General features: G+C 38.7%; 1 protein-coding gene across 2 annotated transcripts in view; it reads left to right on the top strand.

Annotated features, from left to right (window-relative positions):
- Window positions 1–23,447, top strand: part of LOC117284117 — a 116,539-nt gene that overhangs the window by 85,566 nt on the left and 7,526 nt on the right. The window contains exon 7 of one of the 2 annotated variants that reach the window (XM_033758526.1): window positions 23,236–23,350. The exons of the other annotated variant lie outside the window; for it this stretch is intronic. The gene's annotated coding sequence lies outside the window, so the exon portion shown is untranslated. Of the gene's footprint in view, window positions 1–23,235; window positions 23,351–23,447 lie in introns of those variants that run through there. 2 annotated transcript variants of the gene reach the window in all.

Raw genomic sequence — 23,447 nt, 5'->3', positions numbered from 1 at the left:
ACCAAATAAGCACTAATACAATTGTAGTGGGGAACTTAAAATACCCCACTACCACAAATAGACACATCATCTAGGCAAAAAAAATCAACAATGAAATAATAGACTGAACCAAACCTTTGAATGCATGGACTTAATAGATGTCTGTAGAGTGTTCCACCCCACAAAATCAGAATATGCATTCTTTTTGGCTGCACATGGGTCATTCTCCAAAATAGACCACATAGTAGCTCACAGAACAAGTCTGAATAAATGCAAAAGAATCAAAGTTATTCCCTGTATATTATCAGATCACAGTGCAATCAAGCTGGAGATCAATAGCATAAGAAACCATACGAACTTCACAAACACATGGAAATTGAACAACACTGTCCTGAACAATCAATGGATCACAGAGGAAATCAAAGAAGAAATCAGACAGTTTTTACAAATAAATGAAAATGCCAATACAACATAGCAGGAATCTATGGGACACAGTGAAAGCAGTTCTACATGGAAAATTCACAGTACCGAATGCCCACACCAGGAAAACCGAGTAAGCTTAACTAAACAACGTAATGATAAATCTTAGACTCCTAGAAAAACAAGAGCAAGCAAAAGCCAAAGCTCGAACAAGAGAGGAAATTATACAGATTAGAGCAGAAATCATTACAACGGAAACTAAGAAAATGATACAAAAAATAAATGAATCAAAGAGTTGGTTTTTTGAAAGAATAAATAAAATTGATAAACCCTTAGCAAACCTTATCAAAAAAAGGAAAGAAAAGGCTCAGATACATGCAATCAGTAATGAAAAAGGCAAAGTCACAACAGATCCAGCAGAAATCCAGAGGATCATCAATACCTACTTTGAGAACGCGTACTCTAATAAAATGGAAAAGAAGAAATGGACAGATTTCTAGATACTTATGAATTACCAAACTTGAACGAAGATGATAAAAACATCTAAAACACCCCAATTGGAATCACTGAAATTGAAAATGTAATTAAATATATACCAAAAAAGAAAAGCCCAGGTCCTGATGGATTCACTGTTGAATTTTACAAGAAATTTGAAGAACTACTTTCTTTGCTCTTCAAACTTTTCAATGAAATTGAAAGGGAAGCAATACTTCCAAATTCATTCCTGGAAGCAAGTATCACTTTGATTTCCAAAGCAGGGAAAGATGCAACTTAAAAAGAGAACTAGAGGCCAATCTCTTTAATGAATATAGATGCAAAAATCCTTAATAAGATACTAGCAAACAGAATACAGAGGATCATCAAGAAGATCATACATTCTGACCAAGTCGGATTTATTCCATGGATGCAAGGATGGTTCAACATACGTAAGTCAATAAATGTTATACACTATATTAACAAAGTCAAGGACAAAAAAACCATACGATCCTCTTGATAGATGCAGGAAAACATTTGACGAAATTCAACACCCATTTATGATAAAAACCCTGCAAAAAATTGGAATAGATGGTCTATATCTCAACTTAATAAAGGCTATCTATGAAAAACCAACAGCCAACATCATATTAAATGGCCAAAAACTGAAAACCTTCAGGTTAAAATCAGGAGCAATACAAGGATGCCCACTGTCATCACTCCTCTTCAATATAGTTCTGGAAACATTAGCCATAGCAATTAGACAAGAGAAAGAAATTAAAGCAATAAAGATAGGAAAGGAAGAAGTTAAACTGTCATTATTTGCTGATGATATGATACTCTACATTGAAGACCCAAAAAACTCCACCAAAAGACTTCTCGACTTGACACTTTTAGCAGAGCAGCAGGATACAAGGTGAACACCCAAAAATAAATAGCCTTCTTGTACACAAATAACAGACTCACTGAGAGAGAAATTAGGGTAACAATTCCTTCCACAATAGCATCCAAAAAAAATGAAGTATCTAGGAATCAACCTAACAAAAGAAGCAAAAGACCACTACACTGAAAACAACAGCATTCTGAAAAAAGATCGAGAGGATATAAGAAAATGGAAAGATATCCCCTGCTCCTGGGTAGAAAGAATCACCATCATAAAAATGGCCATACTACCAAAACTGCTATACAGATTCAATGCAATACCAATTGAAATCCCAACACTATACTTCACAGAACTAGAAAAAAGAATCCAAAAATTCATTTGGAGCCATAAGAGACCCAGAATAGCAAAAGCCATCCTAGGCAACAGAGCTATGGCGGTGGGTATAACAATTCTTAATTTGCAACTATACTACAAAGCCACTGTGATAAAAACAGCATGGTAGTAGCAAAGAAACAGACCTGATGATCAGTGCAACAGATTGGAAGACACAAAAACAACTCCAGATGTCCTCAGCTACATCATCTTTGACAAAGGTGCTGACCATCCCCACTGGAGGAAAGATAGCCTCTTTAATAAATGGTGTTGGAGAAACTGGATTTCAACCTGCAAAAGATTAAAACTACACCCTTATCTTTCACCATGCACTAAATTAAAATCCAAGTGGATTAAAGATCTAAATATTAAAAAAAAGATACACTAAACTTGCTGGAAAATAAGTTAGGCAGAACTCTGGAAGACATCGGCATAGGAAAAGATTTTATGAACAAATCCTCAGTAGCATGAGAAGTAGCAGAGAGAATCAACAACTGGGATCTCTTCTTATTAAAAAGCTTCTGCACTGCAAAAGAAACCATCAACAGAACTAAGAGACAACCTACAATATGGGAAAAAATTTTTACCAGCTGCTCCTCAGACAAAGGACTATTATCAAGGATATATAAAGAACTCAAAACAATCAGCCCCCCAAATATAAAGACCCAATTCAAAAATGGGCATCTGAAATGAACAGACATTTCTCACACAAAGAAGTAAAGGCAGCAAGTAAATATATGAAAAAATGTTCCACATTACTGGTCATTCGAGAGATGCAGATGAAAACAACACTGATATTTCACCTCACCCCACAAAGAATGGCTGCTATCAAGAAATCAATCAATAACAAATATTGGTGGGGTTGTGGGGAGAAAGGAACCCTTTTCCATTGTTTGTGGGGCTGCAGGCTGGTGCAACCACTATGGAAATCAATATGGAGATACGTCAAAGAGCTGGGACTAGAGGTTCCATTTGACCCAGCCATCCCTCTGCTGAGTATCTTTCCAAAAGAATTAAAAGAATCATATCACAGTGATACATGTGCACCTAGGATTATAGTGGCACAGTTTGTAACAGCTAAAACTTGTTTGTTTTTTTCTTTTTGGTGCCGGGGATTGAACTTGGGTCCTTGCACATGCAAGGCAGGCCACCGAACCACTGAGCTAAATCCCCAGCCCTAGCTAAAACTTGTAAACAGACCATTTGCCCATCAGCTGGAAACTGGATAAAGAAGATGTGGTTTTTCTATAAAATGGAATACTACTCAGCCATAAAGAATGATAAATTAGATTCATTCATAGGAAAATGGATACATTTTGAGGATATACTCCTAAGTGAAATAAATACGTCACACATGTGTAAATACTGAATAGTTTCTCTGGTGTGAAAAACTATAATAGTAATCAAGATCCTAATGAGATAATTGGCAATGTGAAATAGGAAGAAAAGGGCTAAAGGTGTAGGGAAAGTGGGAAGGGTAGGGGAAAGGGAATAAGGGAAAGGCAAAAATATGAGAAAATGAAAAAATGGAAATAAAATGTTTATAAACAGAGAGGGCAAAAGGGGGTAAAGGGAGGGCAGGGAGAAGGGGAAATAATGAGAACCAAGGCCTGTCACGTAAAGGTACAAGATCCCAATAATGAATGTAACTGTACTGTGTACCTAAAATGTACCAATAATCTCAATGAGAGAGGAAGAAAAAGGTAAATGCCCGCAGCTCTAAATTTACTTAATTCTATATTCCTAGTTTTGGGATCTACAGAGAAATTTGCCATACAGCTAAAAAGGTTTAAGCTTCACGTGTCCTCGTTTCTGCAGGCTTCTGTGAGAAGTGGGAGTTACTCAGAGCTGCAGGAGTGTCAAGGTGGGAATGGAGGCCAGAACTCAATGAGCGAGCAGGTCTGTATGAACATTGCTAGTAAATTTCCTAGAGTCCTCAGAAGAAAAGGAATAGCTCATTTATTCACTCATCTAAATTAATATCCGGTATTGTACTTTGTTTATATTTGTAATTTTGCTTTATTCACTTATTTTAAAAGGACTCATTAAATTCTTAAATACCATTCACAATAACACCAAGAAACATGAAATACTTAGGGATTAACCTAAATAAGGAACTGAAAGACCTTTGCAATAAAAAGCACTCTGGTAAAGGAAATTGAAAAGGATATCAGAAAATAGAAAGATATTCCCTATTCCTATAGGCAGAACCAATAGCCAAATGACCATACTCCCAAATTGATACACAGATTTAATGCAACCCCATTCAAACTCTATCATCAACATTCTTCACAGAATGGGCAAAAACAGTCCTAAACTTCATATGGAACCAATGGAGACCCAGAATAGAGCCAAGTGGGAGGCATCACACACCCAGACTTGATGTTATATTACCAAGTTGTGATAAAAACAGCAAGGTACTGACAGAAAAACAGATACAAGTAGAGGAAGTGGGAGGGGTAGGGGAAAGGTAGAAAGGGAAAAGAAAAAATATGTGAAAAAGAACAACATGGAAACAAAGTCTTTGTAAACAGGGAAGGGTAGAGGGGGTTGAAAGGATGGCTGGGGAATGGTGAAAAAGAAGAACCACAATAAGTCATGTGAAGGTACAAGATCCCAATGATGAATGTAGCTGTATTGTATATCTAAAATGTATCGATAAACTTCATAAAGATTTTAAAAAGACAGACATGAGGATAAATGGAACAGAACAGAGGATGCAGAAACAGCCCCAAGCATGATCAACTATTTGATCTTTGTAAAGGAGTCCAAAAATATAACTGAAGGAAAGAAAGTCTCTTTAACAAGTGGTGCTGGGAGAACTGGCTTTCCATGTGTTGAAGGTTAAGCCTGGACTCATATCTTCCACCATGCACTAACTGAAATCAAAATGGATCAAAGAACTAAATGTTAAAACAGAAACATGTAACCTGTTGAAAGAGAAAACAGATAAAACTCTTGAAATCAGGCACAGGGAGGACTTTCTGAGCAGAACTCTAGTTGCACATGAGATTGTATCAAGAATCAATAAATGGGATCATATCAAATTACAAAACAGCAAAAGAAATCAACAGGGTGCAAAGACAACCTACAGAATGAGAAAAAATTGCCAGATAGAGGACTCATATCTAGAATATATAAAGAATTTGTTAAAAGTATTAGTAAACATATTTTAAAAGAATTAGTAACAAAATTAGACAAATAAAAGACACAATCAAAAATGTGAAGTTGAAATGAGTAGACATTTCACAGAAGGACAAATGACCAATGAATTCATGATTTAAAAAGGCTCAACATCACTGACCACTAGAGAGATGCAACTTAAAACAACACTGAGATTCCATCTTACCTCAGAAAGAATGGCTGTCGTGAAATGAAATAATAACAAATGCTGGTGAGGCTGAGAGGAAAAAGGAGTACTTCTTCATTATGGGTGGAAATGTAAACTAGGACAACCACTGTGGAGGTCAGTCTCCAGATTGCTCAAAATAAGGAAACTAGAAATTCCACTTGACCCAGCTATTCCTCCCCATCGAACTGTCTTCCTGAAAGAGGTAAACACGTTATACTCCAGTGATACATGCATGCCCATGCTTATAATGGCACAATTCATAATAACTAAATCTTGCAAGCAGCCTAAATGTCCGTCAATAGAGGAATGGATGAAGAAAATGAATTTACATGAATCGAGTACTTCTCTGCCATAAAGAAACTTGAGTTGTTTCTAATGTGTACCTTGAGATCATTTTAAGTGAAATAAGTCAGACACACAAGCTTAAAGATAGCACGGTTTCTATGACATGAAGAAGCAGCAACTTGCAGCCTATTTCTAGAAAGACTCAAATGACCATTAGTCCACAGATTAAAATGGCATAAATAGTCTTACAAATAGTTCCATCCTGTTCAGTGAAGCTCGGTTCTCCAACTCCCTCCTGAGTATCCAGGCTCACCTTAAACCGTGCGTTCTTTGTACACAAGTTGGGAAGAGAGGATACACTTTGCCCCACTGTGTGAGTCATAGTGACTGGCAGCATTTATCCCCATAGATTAATAATGCTTTCTCCTTTCACTCTTAACACAAAAGGAAACACTTGGGAGGAATTATTCTCTTTGTGAGAGGGTTGATTGTGTGTTCAGAGATCAGGAACATATTTGTCTTCTACAATTTCATGAAAATACTTTTTTCATTAATGAGATTTGCTAGTCAAGCAAAAAAGGTCATATTCACAAAGATAGAGTCATTCGTAATACAAACCCTGGTCTCCTCTCAGTAAGATAAGAATATCATTTCAGGTTTAGTCCTTTTCCTGGCGGATACAATAAAAGTAGCATACTTTTTTATAAATATGTCTTTAGAATTACACTTCTTTTCAGCAAGTCCCATCAGGGTACCATAGAATTTTCCAAATCAATAGGAAGAGAGAGAAGGACGGTGTGGGGAAAGAACTGATATTTATTGAATGCCTTCTTTTTATTATGAACACTCTCATGTTCACTATCAGCATAATCTCACAGTAATCCTGGGAGGTAGAGGCTATTATTCCTGGGTTACAGGGGAGAAAAATAAAGCTCAAGGAGGAAAAATTGATCCAAGACCTCCAGCTACAGGATAATTGTAATAACCCCTACTTAGATTTTCTGCACTTGACTCTGCAAAGCACTTTACGTCCATTATGAAATTTAACTCTGTGTGGTAAATCACATTATGCCCATAATACAGATGAGCCGAGTTCAGCTCATCTGTGGTCACACTGGGGACGGCCAGCAAAATCAGAATACATAGTCGTTCCTGCCTGACTCAGATTCTCCTCATGCTCAGCATCCTCTCGGCCTCCCAAGGGGTGCAGGCGTGCTGTTATAGTTTCTTTCTCCATCTGGAGGTCCCCTTTCCCTCTACCAATGTACCATCAGTCAGTCCCAGGTAGAAGCTCTTCTCTCTAATGACAGCCACAAATGCAATTGGGAGTGGACAGGCCTTTTGCCATACTCTGCATTGCACACTTAGTCTCTGCAGGACCCTGGTCTTTCCCTGATTGTGTCTTGTCTAGCGCGTGATTCTCTCTTTTCATTGGCTAGAAGTTTTCACACATTTGTCCCTAAACTATTTTTAAAAGCAATAGTCTCCATTTTGATGCCTAAAACTTTTAGTCATAAGGCAAAAGAGTTGCATGTTTGTGTTTTTATGTTACAGATATATATTTTCCAATAGGTTATAATATGAATTATCTTTGACATCTATACTATAGAATCTGAATAGTATAACAAATTTGTGATCCACTAAATTTTTAAATTCATTTTTATTTTACATATTTATAATATATGCCATGATATTTTGTTATCTATATTATCTATGTTTACATGATTAGTAAATCAAACAAAAGAGCACATCCATCACTTTCCCACTCTACTTCTTTGTGTGTGGCAAGAGCACCTAAAAATCTACTTTCTTAGGAAATATTCAGTATACACTGCAATATTACTATGGTTCTCATGCTGCAGATTATATATTTTATAATATATGCAAAAGTGCTTCTTTGTCAGTAGAAAAATTATTTTTTATTCATTTTTGTACTTGAAATTCTATTTCCATTCCATTTCCTACTATGTTTTTATATGTTAGAGTATTTCATGAGGAACATACGTCTCTGCAATCAAAATACAAAATTTCCTGTAACCATAAGGTTCTATTTGAAAATTCTACAGAATTTCTTGAAGCAATATAAATATATTATGAATGCTAATTGACAATTACTAAACATAAAATTTAAAATCATACTGGAATTTCATTTCTTATTGAGATGAGTAACCCCAGCACACGTATCCAAGAATAACTCTAAAAAGATTCCGGGTCTGCGCTATGATTTCGTAGATACAGGCTCTGAGAAATCCTTCAACTAAATAAGTCATTGAGAATGGTTGAAGTTTTGATTGCTTTATTTTTAATACCAATGGGACTCAATTCCTTGAATTCTTCTTCAGCTATACAGCAAAAATTTATTGTGTCGGGAGGATTGATTTTTAGTGATCTCTCCTCTGTAGATTTGGTTAGGTGTCTTTCACTTGGGTGGAAAGGAAATTTGGAATCCACCTGACTTGCAAGAGGATTAATTACCTCACTATTACAATCATTTACTCTCCCTTTCCTGGACTTGCAGGGGTTATTATCCAAGCAATGCACTGGTAGGTTTGGTATAGGTATGCAGTCTGCCTTTCTATTACCAAGTTATAAAAAGAAAGGTGATTGTGCGGAGGAGATAGAAAAGGAAAGTAGACTGACACCTTGGCCACAGAGCTTCCTTTGATCAGTTTAGGAAAGAGTATTTGAAAATGGCTTCCCATGGAGCTACCCACAGCTGCTTATTCTTGGTAAGACTTCATTTATCACTCCTTCCCCTGCTTGAAGACTGATGATCATTGCTTTTGGTTTATTTTCCCAAGCCTAGTGCTACAGCCTAGTGCTTTAGTATCCCATCCCTGTGGACTGGGCTTTTCCCCACTTTAGTATGTGTTTTATGAAACTTTAAGCCCTTCTGAAAACTCCATTCAAACTTTTGAATAAAATAGCAACAGGGGCATCAATGTCTAAATATTCTGTGGAGAGAGAGAGAGAGAGAGAGAGAGAGAGAGAGAGAGAGAGAGAACAAATATGGACATTTGATCGGAGACATAGAGGGTTTCTGAATTTCAAAGATTGATTCTGCATGTAGGATATTTACATAGTGTTTCAGACGTGGGAATTCAGCGCTGTCTCTCTTGTGTTTACACAGACATGGACTGCTGCCTCTATTCAGAATCTATTCTGTACTCCTACCAGGAAGAGCACTCCTAGCTCACTCTTGGTGTGGTGTTAGTGATTAATCCCATCACAGATCTTGTTGCTAATCTAATCCAATCCCATACTCTTAGCTATAGGAGCTGATTTGTTTAAATTAATACATAATTCAACCCAAGAGATTATATCTGTGCTTCTAGGCAGGAAAGAAAGCATATAAGAATTTAAAAAATAATGTGTTTTGGCAGGTGCTACAGTTGAGATGCTTTCTTTGAGTAGCATAAAGGTGAGGAGAGAGAACCTCTGGTAGCCATCTCATTACCAACCATGAGAGCCAATACATCTTTAAAACAGATCCAGTGATAGTTTTTCTATTGCAACTAGTTTTTCCATCCTGACATCCTCAGAGCTCTCTGCTGAGCAAAGAAATAAAAGAGGGTGGTCATTTGGCCATGGATATTTCACTAAGATAAATCTCTACCTCATCCAGATATGTCCCCAAATGATAATCTTAATGACCTTTAGTTTTGATTCTTGGAGAGAGCAACAATTCCATAAAATAGAATCAGTATAAAATAGAATCAATGAGCTGAGCAGAGGAATTCGGTTTTACAGAAACAAAAGAACAGGGCTGGGGATTTAGTTCAGTGGCACTGTGCCTGCCTTGAAAGCACAAGGTCCTGAGTTTGATTCCCACTTAAAAAAAAAAAAGATAGAAAGAAAAGGACAGAAGAAAGCACAAACAATAAATAAATATAAACGTTGTTGGTCATTTTAAAGTTATTTTTCTTGTGAGACAAGGGCAGGGAGACAGAAAAATAGCTGATTGGTTAACACCAAGGTACTTTAGGTTGCTTTTTTTTGAAAGAATTAGGGCAGAGAAATTTCATTATCTTGTCAAATGAAACTGGCCACTTTGCAAAACTTGTCTGTTTTGTTGCTAGTCCTGATTTCTCAAAGATCAGCTCCTCAGTTTGGTGATTCAAACAAAACTTTAGTGAGAGTAACTCCATTTTGATTTCTAGACTGATCTGTTGGGAGCTAATCCGGAAGCTGGGCCTCATATAATTTGTATTTAACAGAAAGAGTGACCGTTTTTTATTGTTTGTCAGTTTGCATACTTGAAGAAATAATAGTAAATTACATAAAATGGTAATTTTTATAATCATCTATCATAATGAGAATATGTGCAAGTTTCTTTTACTCCTTTTTTTTTTCCTTTCAAATAATGGGAATCACATGTGCTTTAAAGAATGAATACTTCTGTCCATAACACTGACAAGACACAGACCACATTCATGGCGGGTGCCCACAGGTGTCACTGTAGGAACCTCTTCTCTCTACCAGGTCTCCAAGGTCCTTGAGTTCCGGACAGAGAAGTCAGCTCTCTTACCGATGGGGCTGTAGCAGACACGGCTTTGATGCGCTGTCGCAGCGAGTTACCTCGTACTTCAGACCTCATATGTGCATCCCCGCCACAGGCAGTACTGAGCTAGCACCGTCTTGTTTTTGAGAAACTTGAGACCAAGGTACACAGGCAGACAGGTAAACGTCCAAGGGAAGGGAGAAGAGAGGTCACAGCTATGTCTTCTAGAGCCAGCCAGTGTGCCCATCTTCTCATCTAGTCTGAGGTAAGGCGGGCAGCAGCTGAGAGTCAAGCGAAAGCACATGTAAGAAAAGATGTCGTCACAACTGTGTCAAACACCACGTGAGAGAACCAGTACGGGGGGTGAGGCAGGGGATGGAAAGTTGGAGCCCAGCCTGGGCAACTTAGTGCCTTAGCAAGTTGCTGCTCAGTGTAAAGGCACTGGCTAGGTTCAGTTCCCAATACCACCCCCCAAAAAAATCAAAGGGAAGAAAATCGTGATAAATAGCAGGAAGGAAACAAGCAAGGTCGTCTGAAAGGGTCAGCGAGATGCCCCATAAGGAGGGGTCAAAGGAGCCTGTTAGTCAAGTGGGTGGGAGGGACCACTCCAGGCAGAAATGTCAGCAGATACAAAAGCCCTGGACTCCAGGAGGATATGGGTGGGCCGTGCACCAATGAAGTTTCGGAGATGACCAAGGGCTGAGCTGCTGGACCATGGGAAGCTGCAGGAATGATTGGGGTTCAGGTTTTATTCCAAGTGCACCGCAAAAGTTTTGGCCCATCAAGCAGGAAAGTAATGTAAACTGGTTGTGGTTTTAAAGGGCACTTTGGCTGCTCCGAAAATGAGCTGAGCTAGTGCTTATGCAGAGATGCTGAAGTTTTGGGGAAGATACTGTGCAGTCCAGGTGAGAGACAGTGATGCCTGAGATAAAGCAGCAGCAGTGGAAACAGAGAAAGTGGCAGGTTGGAGACTTATTCTCGTGCTAGATACAGTTTGGTGATGGATTTCACATGGGAGCAAGGACACGTAGATTTTGGTTAGAGCAAAAACACTCTCCTCCCTCCCAGTCTCCTTCCTTCTGTCTTTCTGTTAAGATTTACGGGAGCTCACTGGTTTGGACTGAGCTTCTGCTCTGGGTACTGTGTGAAGGGAGGCCGAATTGACCAGATTTAGTGGGCACAGTAAGGCAGTCCTCTCTGTTTTAACCTTTATAAGGAATGTACCTTTAAAGTGACCCACTAGTCCACTTCTTGCTCTGTTTCTGCCTTCTCCTGACTATAAAGCCAACATTTTCTAGAAAACTCATTGAAATATTCATTCCATTTTGTAGATGTTGCTCAATTCTAGAATTGCAAGCAAAGCCAGTGAAATCTTTAAACTAAATTTGTTGTAGTTTTGTATTTTAATAGCTCCGCTCCTTCCCTTCTTTCTTCCCTCTCTCTTTTTCATCTCCTTTTCCTCCTTCTTATCTTTGGCATAATGAGAGCAACTTTAGCTGGGGAGAAAAAGCTAATTGGACTGTTGAGTAATGAAAGGGATGGGGAAAGGATAAGCTCCTCAGACAGACAGTGTTGGGACAACTGCATATCCATATGCAGGAAAACGGGGTGAGACTTTGGTCTCACTTATGTCAAAATAAAAACCAACTCACAATGGCTTCAACACTTAAACTTACGTTTGAAAATAAAACTATTAGAAGAAAATTACTAGGAGAAAATACAGGGGAAACGCTTCGTGACATAACACAGTGTAACACTTGATAAAGAAGGAGATACAGTCATTTGCTACAACATGAATGAACCCAGAGGACATTATGCTAAGTGCAATAAGTCAGGCACAGAAAGCCTAATACTGTGTGAACTCACGGATGTTTGGAAATCTACAAAGTTGAGCTCAGGGAAGAAGAAAGTAGGATAGCGTTTACTGGGAGCTGGAGGGAGGGGGATCGGGGAATTGCTGGACAGAAGATGTAAAATTCAGTTAGACAGTGAGAGTAAGTACCTACAGTAGGCAAAAAACTTTTGACCCAGGCATGTATCCCTGAGAGGGATGAGGAAGGAGCATCTAAAGTTTGAGCCCAGCCTGGGCTTCCTAATAAGACCCTGTTTCAACATACATTTTTAAAAAAGGGTTTGGAATGTACCTCAATGCAAAGAACCCTGGGTTTCATTCCCAGCAAATAAATAAATAAATACAACAAACAATTTTTGAAAAGTCACTATGACAGCAGGTAAGTGTTCTTACCACAAAAGATGTGTATATGAGATAGATATTTTGATTGCCTCTATTTAGTCTTTCGAGCATGTATACATTTCTCAAGATATACACATCTGTGTATAACTTTTATCTATTAAAATTAATTATTAAAAGAGGTGAGATCCCAGGGATGTAGCTCAGTGGCACTGTGCCTGCCTCATAAGAACAAGACCCTAAGTTTAATCCCCAGTACTGGCAAAAAAAAACCAGATTGAGAAAAGATGAGATGAATTTAAATTGAAATTAGAAAGAATAGGTGAATTAAATGTTAAAAAATGGCTAAGTGGTGACGAAGTAGAAATAGCTATCTGTAACTCTTGAAATATTTTGTTGTAAAGGGAATAAAGAAGCAATAAACAGAAGAAAAAGCTAGGGGAGGTATTTCATGTGTGTATATTTGTTTCTTTGTTTGTTTAAGGATAAATGATTCTGCAGCTATTTATTTGCTGATGGAGATGACCTAGTAGGATGCTGTCTGCCTATTGGGAGAAAAAGGAGAAGATGGATATAGGAATGAACAAAAATAGGAGGAAATAAACAAAAGTAGGCTGCATTTGATGCCTCTATTTTCTTACTGCTAATCATGGGTTAGGGTAGAGTAAAATATAGCTATATATCAACCTTCAACAACTCCAATATCTTTTAATTATATTTCTATATTGCTTTTATAAGTAAATAAAAATACAACTAAATTTATAACATTGTGAGACTTCCCATTGACATAAATTCACAAAGAAATGTCTTTGTTAGACCATATGTGCCAAAAAAGTCATTACATTCTAATTGACCACACTTAGAATTAAATACAAGAACCAAGAGTATCCTGTAATTATGACTGTAGATACAAGTTTGAAAGATGAAGTTTGGAATTTGCATGTTTGAGTAAATCAGGTAAATGCAATGTTACCTTTGCTAGGCTGAGGTTCACACCCATACCAGACTGGGCGCTTTGCAGAAATGTTTCTCTGGCTAAAGAACTGCATTCTTGACTTGAGCCAGGTATTAAAAAAATATGTTGTTTGGGCCATAAGTGAATTCAGGGAGGAGGTGGAGTGGGTGGGAAGAAAAACATAGCAAATGACTGTGCAAACCATTGTAGGAAAAACAACATCGAACCACAAGTGTGGCAATAACATTATCTTTGGCCTCTAAAGATCCAGTACATTATTTAGCTGTCATATCAATAATTTATCTTAATGTTTCATAATCTTTCCTTAAGGTGACTCAAAGAGCCCCACACAGGGTATTTTAATTGTCTACATAGCAGTCAGAGCTGAGAGCAGCTCAGGTGAACTTCAAGGCAAACTGTCCAGACCAGCGCTAGCCAATATATAAATATATATATAAATATATATATGTATATAATTTAAACATTTATAGTAGCCACATTTTTTTAAAGTGGGGAATATAACAGGTGAAATTCATTGGCATATTTCATTTAACCCAATGTATCTTAAATATTATTTCGATATATGGCGAAGATAGAAAATTGTTTATGAGATAAATTACCGTCATTTGCTCACATAACATTTGAAATCTAGTGTGTATTTTACACTTACAGCGTACCTCCCATTTCACGTGCTCCGTAGCCACACCACGACACGACTCCAGAGAATTAAAGAAAGGATGAGGGTCACAGAATCTTCATTCTGGGCTCTGTCACAGAAGATATAGCAGGAGTCAGAATGTGTCCCTGCCATGCTCAGAATGCCCTGGAAGCAGCTTCCTGACATACCTAGCGCAGTGGCTAAAGTCATGTGTAAAACTGAATGGTGCAGCCCTTGCCTCCCGGGCTGACTTCATACCCTGCAGTTTCCCCCTCATTCTGGTCCTCCCCCAGGCCTCCGGGTTTGCTGAGCTGAGTTCATTCTTACCTCAGGACTGAGGCCCTTCAATTCCTTCAACTTCTAATACATCTTCTTACGGCTCAAATATTAAATTATTTCAGGTTTTTGCTGAAATGTCATCTTAGAAAGATCTGTGACCAAATATTGCTTTCCTTGGTAGCTGCTCTCCAGCTACTCACTGTTTTCTCAGTGTTCATTGCACTAAGTACCAAAAGTACACATGGATTTTTAAAGTTTGTTTACTGCCTGTTTCCTGCACTCTAAAGTGAGTTCCATGATGATGGGCGCTGTGCTTTTCATACTTTCAAGTTCCCAGAATGTGGAATACGTGTTTGGCACACAGTAGGTAAGTGTCACCATCATTCATCTTTGCGAATCTTTTCATCATGTAAAACTGAAATGCTATACCCACTAAGCAGCTCCCCACGGCCCCTTCCCCGTACCTCTAGGCACCACAGTGATTACTCTAAATACATCATGTAAGTGAAATTGTACAATATTCATCTTTCTTTCTGACTGATTTATTTCATCTAGCAGGATGTTCTCAAGGATTATTCATGTTGTGGTATGTGCTGAGATTTTCTTACTTTTTGAGGATGAATAATATTCCATTGTGTGTATGCGTCCCGTTTTGCTTATGTGCTCATCTATAAATGCATATTCAAGTTGTGTCCACATTTCAGCTGTTGTGAAAAATGCTGCCATGAATATGGGGGTAAAAATATCTCTTGGAGTCCCTGAGCAATCTCCTCCATGTTTGTTACTTCAGTTGACATTTCTATGCTAATTCTAAATCTACATCTCCAACCTAGCTTTCTCTCTCTGTATCTATGATGGTCCTACCTGTTCCATTTGGAATTCCAATACTGACGCAACTTATTTCCTCCATAATTCTCAATGTAGCCTTACCTTAATTCTGTGGTATTCAGAATTTGCACCGATAGGACATTGTACATTGTCTGAGTATTATACCATAAATACTTTTCTTTTTTGTGCAAAATTTATTTTCCTGAAATTGACTGTCCTTTTTTTTTTCTTCCCTTGTGTTTTTGTAAAGGTGCCTGACTCTAATTTTGGTGTTTGTTGTAGCTGTTAATCCCCAATTCTGCTTTCCGGTCTTTCCCATATCTGGAAAACAATATAAGAAGACCTGTTAGCTCCTGAGAACCAATGGGAATTTGAAACTTGATTCTAGCCAGGCCAGGGGAAATCCCCCATCATGCTGACCTTTCTCTTTAGCTACAGTAAAATCCCCAACCCCCGCCCCCAGCCCTTTGTTCAGCTTCTCACCAGTGCCTGAGCACTTTGCCCACTAGGAACCCTAGACTAGCGTGAGGACCAAATATGCTTTATTCATATTCACTGGCATTGCATTGAGTCATCTGTTTGGACACCTCAGTAAATTCCTGAATGGGAAGTTATGCTTACCTCTGGACAGACGGACAAAAAAAAAAAAAAAAAGCTTTCAAATACTTTTTAATCTATTCCCTATTATCCCCACCCCACCTAGTGGTGTAAATCTTTTGTACAGCAGTTGTTCTATAATGTCACTTTCCTTTTTTTTTTTTTTTGAGACTGGGTCTCACTATGTAGTTGAACTGGAACTCACTATGTAGCCCAGGCTGGTCTCGAACGCATAGTGATCCTCCTGCCTCAGCCTCCCAAGTGCTGGGATCACAGGCGTGCGCCAAATAATGTCATTTTCTTAATGAACTTCCCTTTAGGGCCTTCCTCTGGGCAACAGCCTTGATCCAGCATATTCCAGGGCTGAGGTCCTGGGTTTTCCCTTTGTCAGCGTCTTGCCTTTTTCATGCATCAGAACCCCATGTATAGAATGCTATCTTCTCTTTTCTTCTTTTGGTTGAATTAGTCTTCGCATAGTTTCCTAAGATGTGGATCCATGAGGTTGTGGTTATGACCTTTTCTGTCTGAAAACACATATATCCTACTCTCTCAATTAATAATTTGTCTAGGAATCAAATTCTACATTGTCAATCTTTTCCTTCTGCTATTTTTTTTTTTTTTTTAGAATCTAGCATTGCTGTCAAGAGTCTAAAGCCATTTTGATACTTAATTTTTTTAGAATCCTGTCATTTTTGAAGACTTTTGGAATATTCCTTCTTGTCCATAGGGTTCTGCAGTTTCATAATATTGTGTCTCAGTGTTGATGTATTTTCATCTAGTGTTTTGGGGATCAATAGGCTTTTTCAATTTGGAAAGTCGTGTCCTTCATTCCAGGAAATATTATTGGATTGTTTCTTTCATAATTTCCTCTCTTCTGCTTTCTTTTTCTTTTCTTTCTTTCTAGACTCTTATTATTCAGATGTTGAGCTTTGTGGACTAGCCTGCTACCTTGCTCATCTTTTGTTTTCTTCACTTTTTCATGTCTTTATTTCTTTGTTTTGCTTTCTGGGACATTTTCTGTCTACTTTCTAATGTAAACTTTTAAGTGAAGTTTTAGTCTATGCTATTTTTAATATCTGATTTTTTGCCCTTGGACTGCTACTTTTTCGTAGTCAAAATTTACAGTAAAACCAGAAGATTTTATAGTATCTGGTTGGTTCTTGCTTAATGACTACCATATCTCATTTTCATCATCTTTCAATCTTAGAAGATACAAGGTAATAGTGGAAAATGCGATGACTTTAAATTTTTAACAATGACAGTAAAAACACACTGCCACGGACCCCCCTGAAGTGTCTACTTCAGACCCTTGTCCTATTATTCTCGTCACTTTCTGGAGCAGTTCTGGAGGTGGTCTTTTTCTGAGTGTTTTTCAATGCAAGGTCCTGAGTTCTATCAAAACAAACAAACAAACAAACAAACAAACAAAATAAATGCAACAGCTGAGTGCCATTCCACAGAAAGGAAAGCTCATACAAACATTAGTATGTCCTTCGCCACCTTATTTTGCATCTCTTCCTCAACGTCAAAAAGACCATGAAAGATAAGTATTTTGAATGCTTCAGAATAGCAAGGCAGGCATGACAGTGCAACTAAAATAAGTGTATTCAATAAGTGTGTGTAGTATTACTGGCAATGTGTCTTTTACTGTGATACATTTTTAAAAAATAAGAATGAACCATATATTTTGATCACATTATAATTAATAATAGTTTTTTATAGTCTTTTTTTCTTTCTGGTTGCTTTTCTATATTAGCTTGTTTTGGCCTCTGTCCTTCTTACTCCAATAATTTATTAACTGTCTAGAAATCGTGGCTATCCGCTCCTATCTAGGAGAGCGACCTAAAACAATTGAAAGCTTGATTGGTGTGGTCAGGCCTGTCCACTGTGGGACTGACTCACTGTAGGGCACTGCTGGTCTTAACTGTGAGCAGGAAGTGAGGGGAGAAGGCCAGGGTGCTGAGCACCTCTTACAAGCATTCAGTTAAGTTGCTTCTCAGCCTTCCCAGTACCTAGTTTAGGGTTCAGATTTCTTGGGACTGACGAATCAGCTACTACCAAGCTAGAATTCTCCCAGCTTTCAGAATTGTGTCCCTGCTGTTTCCTCTTTCATTATCTGTGTACTGGCAGACTCGTGCCTTTTAGAAACCCACTCGCTGTAGCTTTAGTGGGTGTTCAGGAGAAATGGAAACTACCCCGTGTGTGGTCTGGCAATTTTTATAGGAGTTCAAGCATGCACAGCCTTCACTGTATGATTACTATTTGTCAGTCTCTTTCCATCCATTCTTTGATCCAGCCACCTCTTTGGGTCTTGATGGCACCATGTTCCCCCTTTGCTTCCTGGCCTCCATAAATACTGATCCCTTTGGGGGAAAACTTGCCCTTGCTGCCTGCCTGCCTACGTGGATCTTTCGGGTCTTGGCTTAGGAGTGGTTGTTCAAAGTAGTCTTCTCTGACCCTCAAAATTTGGTGAAACATTTCTGCTACCCACAGTACTGAGTCCTTTCCCCATTGTATTTCCAGGCCCATTTGCATGTGTAACATAGTGATAATTCATGCCTCTTGGAGTGGTATGGGTTGAGATAAAATGAGCCTGTCAATCCATTGCCTATTATAAAAGTATAAATTACTTTAGTTACTGTTTAAAATTACAAATTTCAGATAGGGAACATGATAATGTGTGATGACACGATATGATTACTCTAGATATTTTTCTGGTTTGTAAGTACTTGATTAGAACAGATAGATGAACTGTTGAGGTTTCTGCAAAGAAAAACAAGGATTTTTGTTTTTATTTGTTTGTTTTTGTTTTGTTTTTTGAGACAGGGTCTCATTATGTAGTTGAGACTGACCTGGAACTCACTATGTAGCTCAGGCTGGTCTCGAACTCACAGTGATCCTCCTCCTTCAGCCTCCGAGTGCTGGAATTATAGGTGTGCGCCACCATGCCTGCCTCAAAACTAGAGTGCTGCATTTCTTTAACTGCTCACAGCAGGGCTTACCTGGACTAATCAAAGGCATTAGTTTCTGACCACTTTCACATGCACGTGCAGTGTTCAAATACAGGGCTGGTTTCTGAGTTTATGCTCATGGAAACGACACGATACACTGATGTGGGCGACTCTGATAAATGACGACCCTTAGCTGGTGACATAGCTGCACCACACACAAGTTACACCGAAGGGGTAGTTAAGCAAACTATGTCTCAGAAATGGTGGTAGATGCTTTTTCAAATAAACTTCTATGGTACAAATTATATAATGGTGAGAAGTAGGAATGATATGCCATTGTAATCTTTTAACACGGCTTATTAGGGTTAGGGAAATTTCCTAGTTTTTGATGCATGCCTTGTCCTTTTTTGTTTATTTTCCTCAAAACTATCCTGAACTAGTTTACGTTTGAAATCATCGGGGTGTTTTTACAAGTTCTTTGTTCTTCCTGTAGTCATTCACAAGTAGATCGATTTACTCTGGTTGCTAGAACTCTTCAAATGAAAGATGGAGAATACAGGATCGCCCAGAAAACAATTAGGCAGGTGTAAGTTTTATTGCTGTGATCCTGGAGGTCCGTGTCAGCAGATGTCTGTGAAGGTGAAAAGGCGGAGGAAGAGGAGGAGGAGAAGAGGGGGCAGCGGAGGAGGGGGAAGAAGAGGAGCATGGAGAGAGAGGAGGAGGAGGTGCAGGATGAGGTGGAGAGAGTGGTGTCGGTGGTTAAGGGGATGAAGTCGAGGACATGGAGAAGCCCGCATTTACCTGAGTTTGAATATTCTGGTTTCGACAGCTTCCCAAGTTCCCATCCTTTCGGATTTCAATTTTCTCTTAAAAAAAAAAAAAGGACTCTGTCCAACAGTTAAGATATAAGAGCCAGTGGCAAGTGTTTTTGATTCTGTGTACCAGTTTCACTGAGGTGGCACTGAAACCGTGGTATAAATTCCTTAAACCCTGTGCTACTTCTGCTCCTGGCTGTGTTCAAAAAGAATAGTATGGGTCCTAAAGATAATTAACTAGGGTAAGACTTTTTAAAGTTCTAAGAGAATATTTAATTACATAAATTTCCACCACTTTAATAATTACACTCGGATTTGATGTCAATCTTTATACTTTGACTATATTCTAAAATTTTACATCAATATACACATTTTCTTGTTGATTTCATTTCCTGTCTTTATTAGCTGCATCATTGGTATTTTTTTTCATGAATTTCTTTTCTCTGATCATATCTTTTCATACTGTTTTGGGTCAGTGAGTCAATTCTGCTTCTGCTAGTACTTGGATTCTAATCATAACCTCTATATTTCATCTTATTTAAATTAGGTTTTCTTCCCCATAATGTCTACTGCAAGCATATTAGACTATTTTTGTATAAAAATAACATTTTATTTTTAAAGAAAAATGTACTTTAGTTTACTATGACTACAAATAATATATCTCAAATTTTATATAATTTTTTAATGAATCTTTATCTTAATTGTATATGAATTACTCTTTGTTTATATATGTCCTAGTTACTTTTCTTATTGCTGAGACAAAATACCCAATACCAAAAGTTAAAGAAAGGATGAAAGGTTCATTTGGATCACAGTTCGTAAAGGTTTTAGTTCATAATGGGCTGGTTCCAAGGCAGGGTGGCATGGCAGAGGGGCATCACAAAGGATAAACAGTGTGTACCAGGCAGAAGGCAGAAGGCAGCAAGCAGCAAGGGACAAGCAGTGTCCTTCTTTCTGTCCCTTATATCTTATCCAGGCTAGCCACTCTTAGGGTGGATAGCCCTTACACCCAGGGTGGGGTGGGCACCCTTAGTCCTACCTAGAACTATGCCAAAGCAATCTGTGGACTAATTTCATAATCACACACTCTTGATCCCAGCAGCACACATGCCAGATCCAGCCACCTATGAAAAGCCACACCTATGACTGCCTGAGGTTTTGGGGGGAGTCTAGACACGATAGCGTGTGCACTTGTGTCTTTTACCTAAGCTGGGAGAAAAAAAGTGTCACCATTAAATTTTAGAACTAGAATTTTGCAGCTATGAATATCCTTAGAGGTCATCTAGTTTAAACTTTTAATTTTATAGATCAGGAAGTAGGTACAGTATACCTCTGTGGAGTTGCTGTTCAGAGTTCCTGGTCTCAGTCATTCGTGGATTTTAACTTTGAATCTAACTAATAATTGTTCTAACCCCCTCTCCCCCGATTTCGTGGAAACTGCAAATATCCTCTACAATACAATTGTTTCTTCGGTGGGAGGTTTGCAAATAGCCAATCTGAGAGCATTGTTTAGTTCTCCCTGCTGCTGATTGGCTACTGCCATATATTGGGCAGATGCACCAGCATTTCTGCATCCTAACAAGTTGCTGTACTGCATGTAGCTGTCTTAAGGGTTCTTGGTTTTGTTCTTAAAGCCCTAAGAACCCTAAGATGTTGCCAAAATGCCCTGCACTTTCTAAGGCTTTACTACTACAACACTTCATTAAATTAAATTACATAATTGTGGGAGACATAGCATGTTTAGGGTTTAAACTATGAAAATAGGCATTTCTAGCGATTTTCCTGACCGTACCTAAAATTCATAGCTTTTTACAATTCGCAGGTACTCTAGGAACGGGGTACCCATGAATTTCATGGGTCTGCTGTAAATCATTATTTGTCTAAGGCCACAAAAATACTTAGCTGCGGAGTAGGGACTAGACTCGCGGAGTCCTGGGCCCCTAATCCCTGTTGCTAGGGTTCCAGGCCTAATAAGTGTACACGCTTTAATTGCCAAGTCTGGGTCCAGGTCAACTCAGCGTGGGCCAAACCCTCAGATGAGCTTTCTATTTGTAGTTACTGCACCTGTAATTTAGGCCATCTTTAGCCACCATCTTCTGAACCAGAAGTTGAGAGGGAGAACCAGCACAGATCCTGCTGGAAAAACAGGTGTTACACAGATACTGGGAGTCACCTTTGTTTCCCAAGACAACACATCACTTCTCAGAGACAGCAATCCACTGTGTTCATTTGACATTTAAATCACATTCTCTATGAAACAGGTACTGCATTTTCCCCAGAGTAGAGCTCCTGCCCTCGGGGAACTTAAAATCTAAGGTGAAGGCAAACGTGAAACAAGTAACTATACAAAGAGTTGAATCCTAAAATATCATGTTAATTTCCTTCTATGTACTACAGTTGCTTGCAAAATTTGCCACGTTAATATACAACCACTGAAAGGGAGCAGATCAACATATAATGGAGGGTTGTTTACTGTTCTTTCTTTTCCAGAATTTTCCAAACATACAGAAATATATGGATGTCTATATATTTTTTTCACAAATAGGTTAGTAGTAAACATTTTATGCCACTCGCCCTAGATATATGTACATATAAATACATGTTAATCTGTTTCACTTTAACAAATGGTTGCATATTATAGCTTTGCATGAAGAATTTGTAATTTATGTAAGCAAAACTAGACCATTTTTTTAAAGTCAGAAATATTGGGGAGGTAAAACATACATCAACACATGGATACTGTGTTTGAAACAGCCAGCGGCAGTGTAAGCCCTCAGCCACAGCCAGCGTTGTCAAAGTTTATTTCATCAGTGGCTTTTTATTAGTCATCTCATTGACTCCTAGAACCTGTCAGTGTTTTGATAGCTTGCTTTTTTTCTTTTCATTCATTACGGGTTACAACTTTCTCCCTAACTAATCTGAGGAAGTGGTAAAAGTCAAAACATTTTCCTGTATGAGGCCACACTTGGTACTGTCTGTAATTATCTAGCTAGGGCCGCCAGGATCCAACATCCTCGCGTTTCCTTTCATACTGACTTTCCTTGCAAACTCCTGGCCCTCTCAGCCTACACTTGGCCTGACTTCCTCCCTCTTATCAGAAGCAATCTATCAAGATCCTGTAATGTGCTCAGTGCGGGGCAGAACAAATCCGTATTCCAGTGTTTCACCTCACAATTTAAGGAAGGCAGGGGTCAAGTTTTTTGTATTAAGATAAAAATCTTTTAACAAAACACAAATTCCCAAAACTTCCTTTAATCTAAACAGCATGGTCACACCCAGGCAAGCTTTTATTGCTCGCAAAGCCAGATGACTGGATTGCTGTGTTTCTATTCATACGGACTTCACTGGCCCCAAATCAAGGCTTCCAGGCCCGCCCCCGTCTTCCCCTTTTCTCCCCTGGGAGACTGACGTTTGGGGTTCCAGCTGCACCGCACTTTACTGGAATGAAGACAAGGCGCGTTCCTTGCCAGAACTGTTTGTCCTGGGGTTTCGTAAAGTACCCCCTACTCCTTTTTCAAAGCTCATTGTTTTTGAAGTGGGGGAAAGTGAAGTCAGAATCGTTTTTAGCCTCTAAATCTTCTAATTCAGAGGTCTATTATTTTAAAAAAACGGGATACAAAAGTCGAAGGTCTGTATTCGGCACTCTCTGTAGAACAGGATATTGACAATAGAAACCAACTGCTTTTCCATTCTAGTCACCCAGTGTCAGACACCAGGTTGAGGAGCAGAGACGGAGTCCTGCCTTCCGGAGTCCCAGCCCGAGCCTCCACTTCCAGACTCGATCTCAAAGGAGGGGGGGCTTTGCTTCCGCGGTTTTCACTTCACCGCTGTTTCGCAAAAATTAAGAAACTAATCACTTCCGCTCTCCCTCCAGGAGCCCGGCAGCACGGTGTCCAGGAAGCCTCGG

Source organism: Fukomys damarensis, unplaced genomic scaffold (genome assembly GCF_012274545.1).
Source record: "Fukomys damarensis isolate Sample0158 unplaced genomic scaffold, DMR_v1.0_HiC HiC_scaffold_4, whole genome shotgun sequence".
Classification (NCBI taxonomy): Eukaryota; Metazoa; Chordata; class Mammalia; order Rodentia; family Bathyergidae; genus Fukomys; species Fukomys damarensis.
This window is presented reverse-complemented; position numbering and strand designations above follow the sequence as displayed.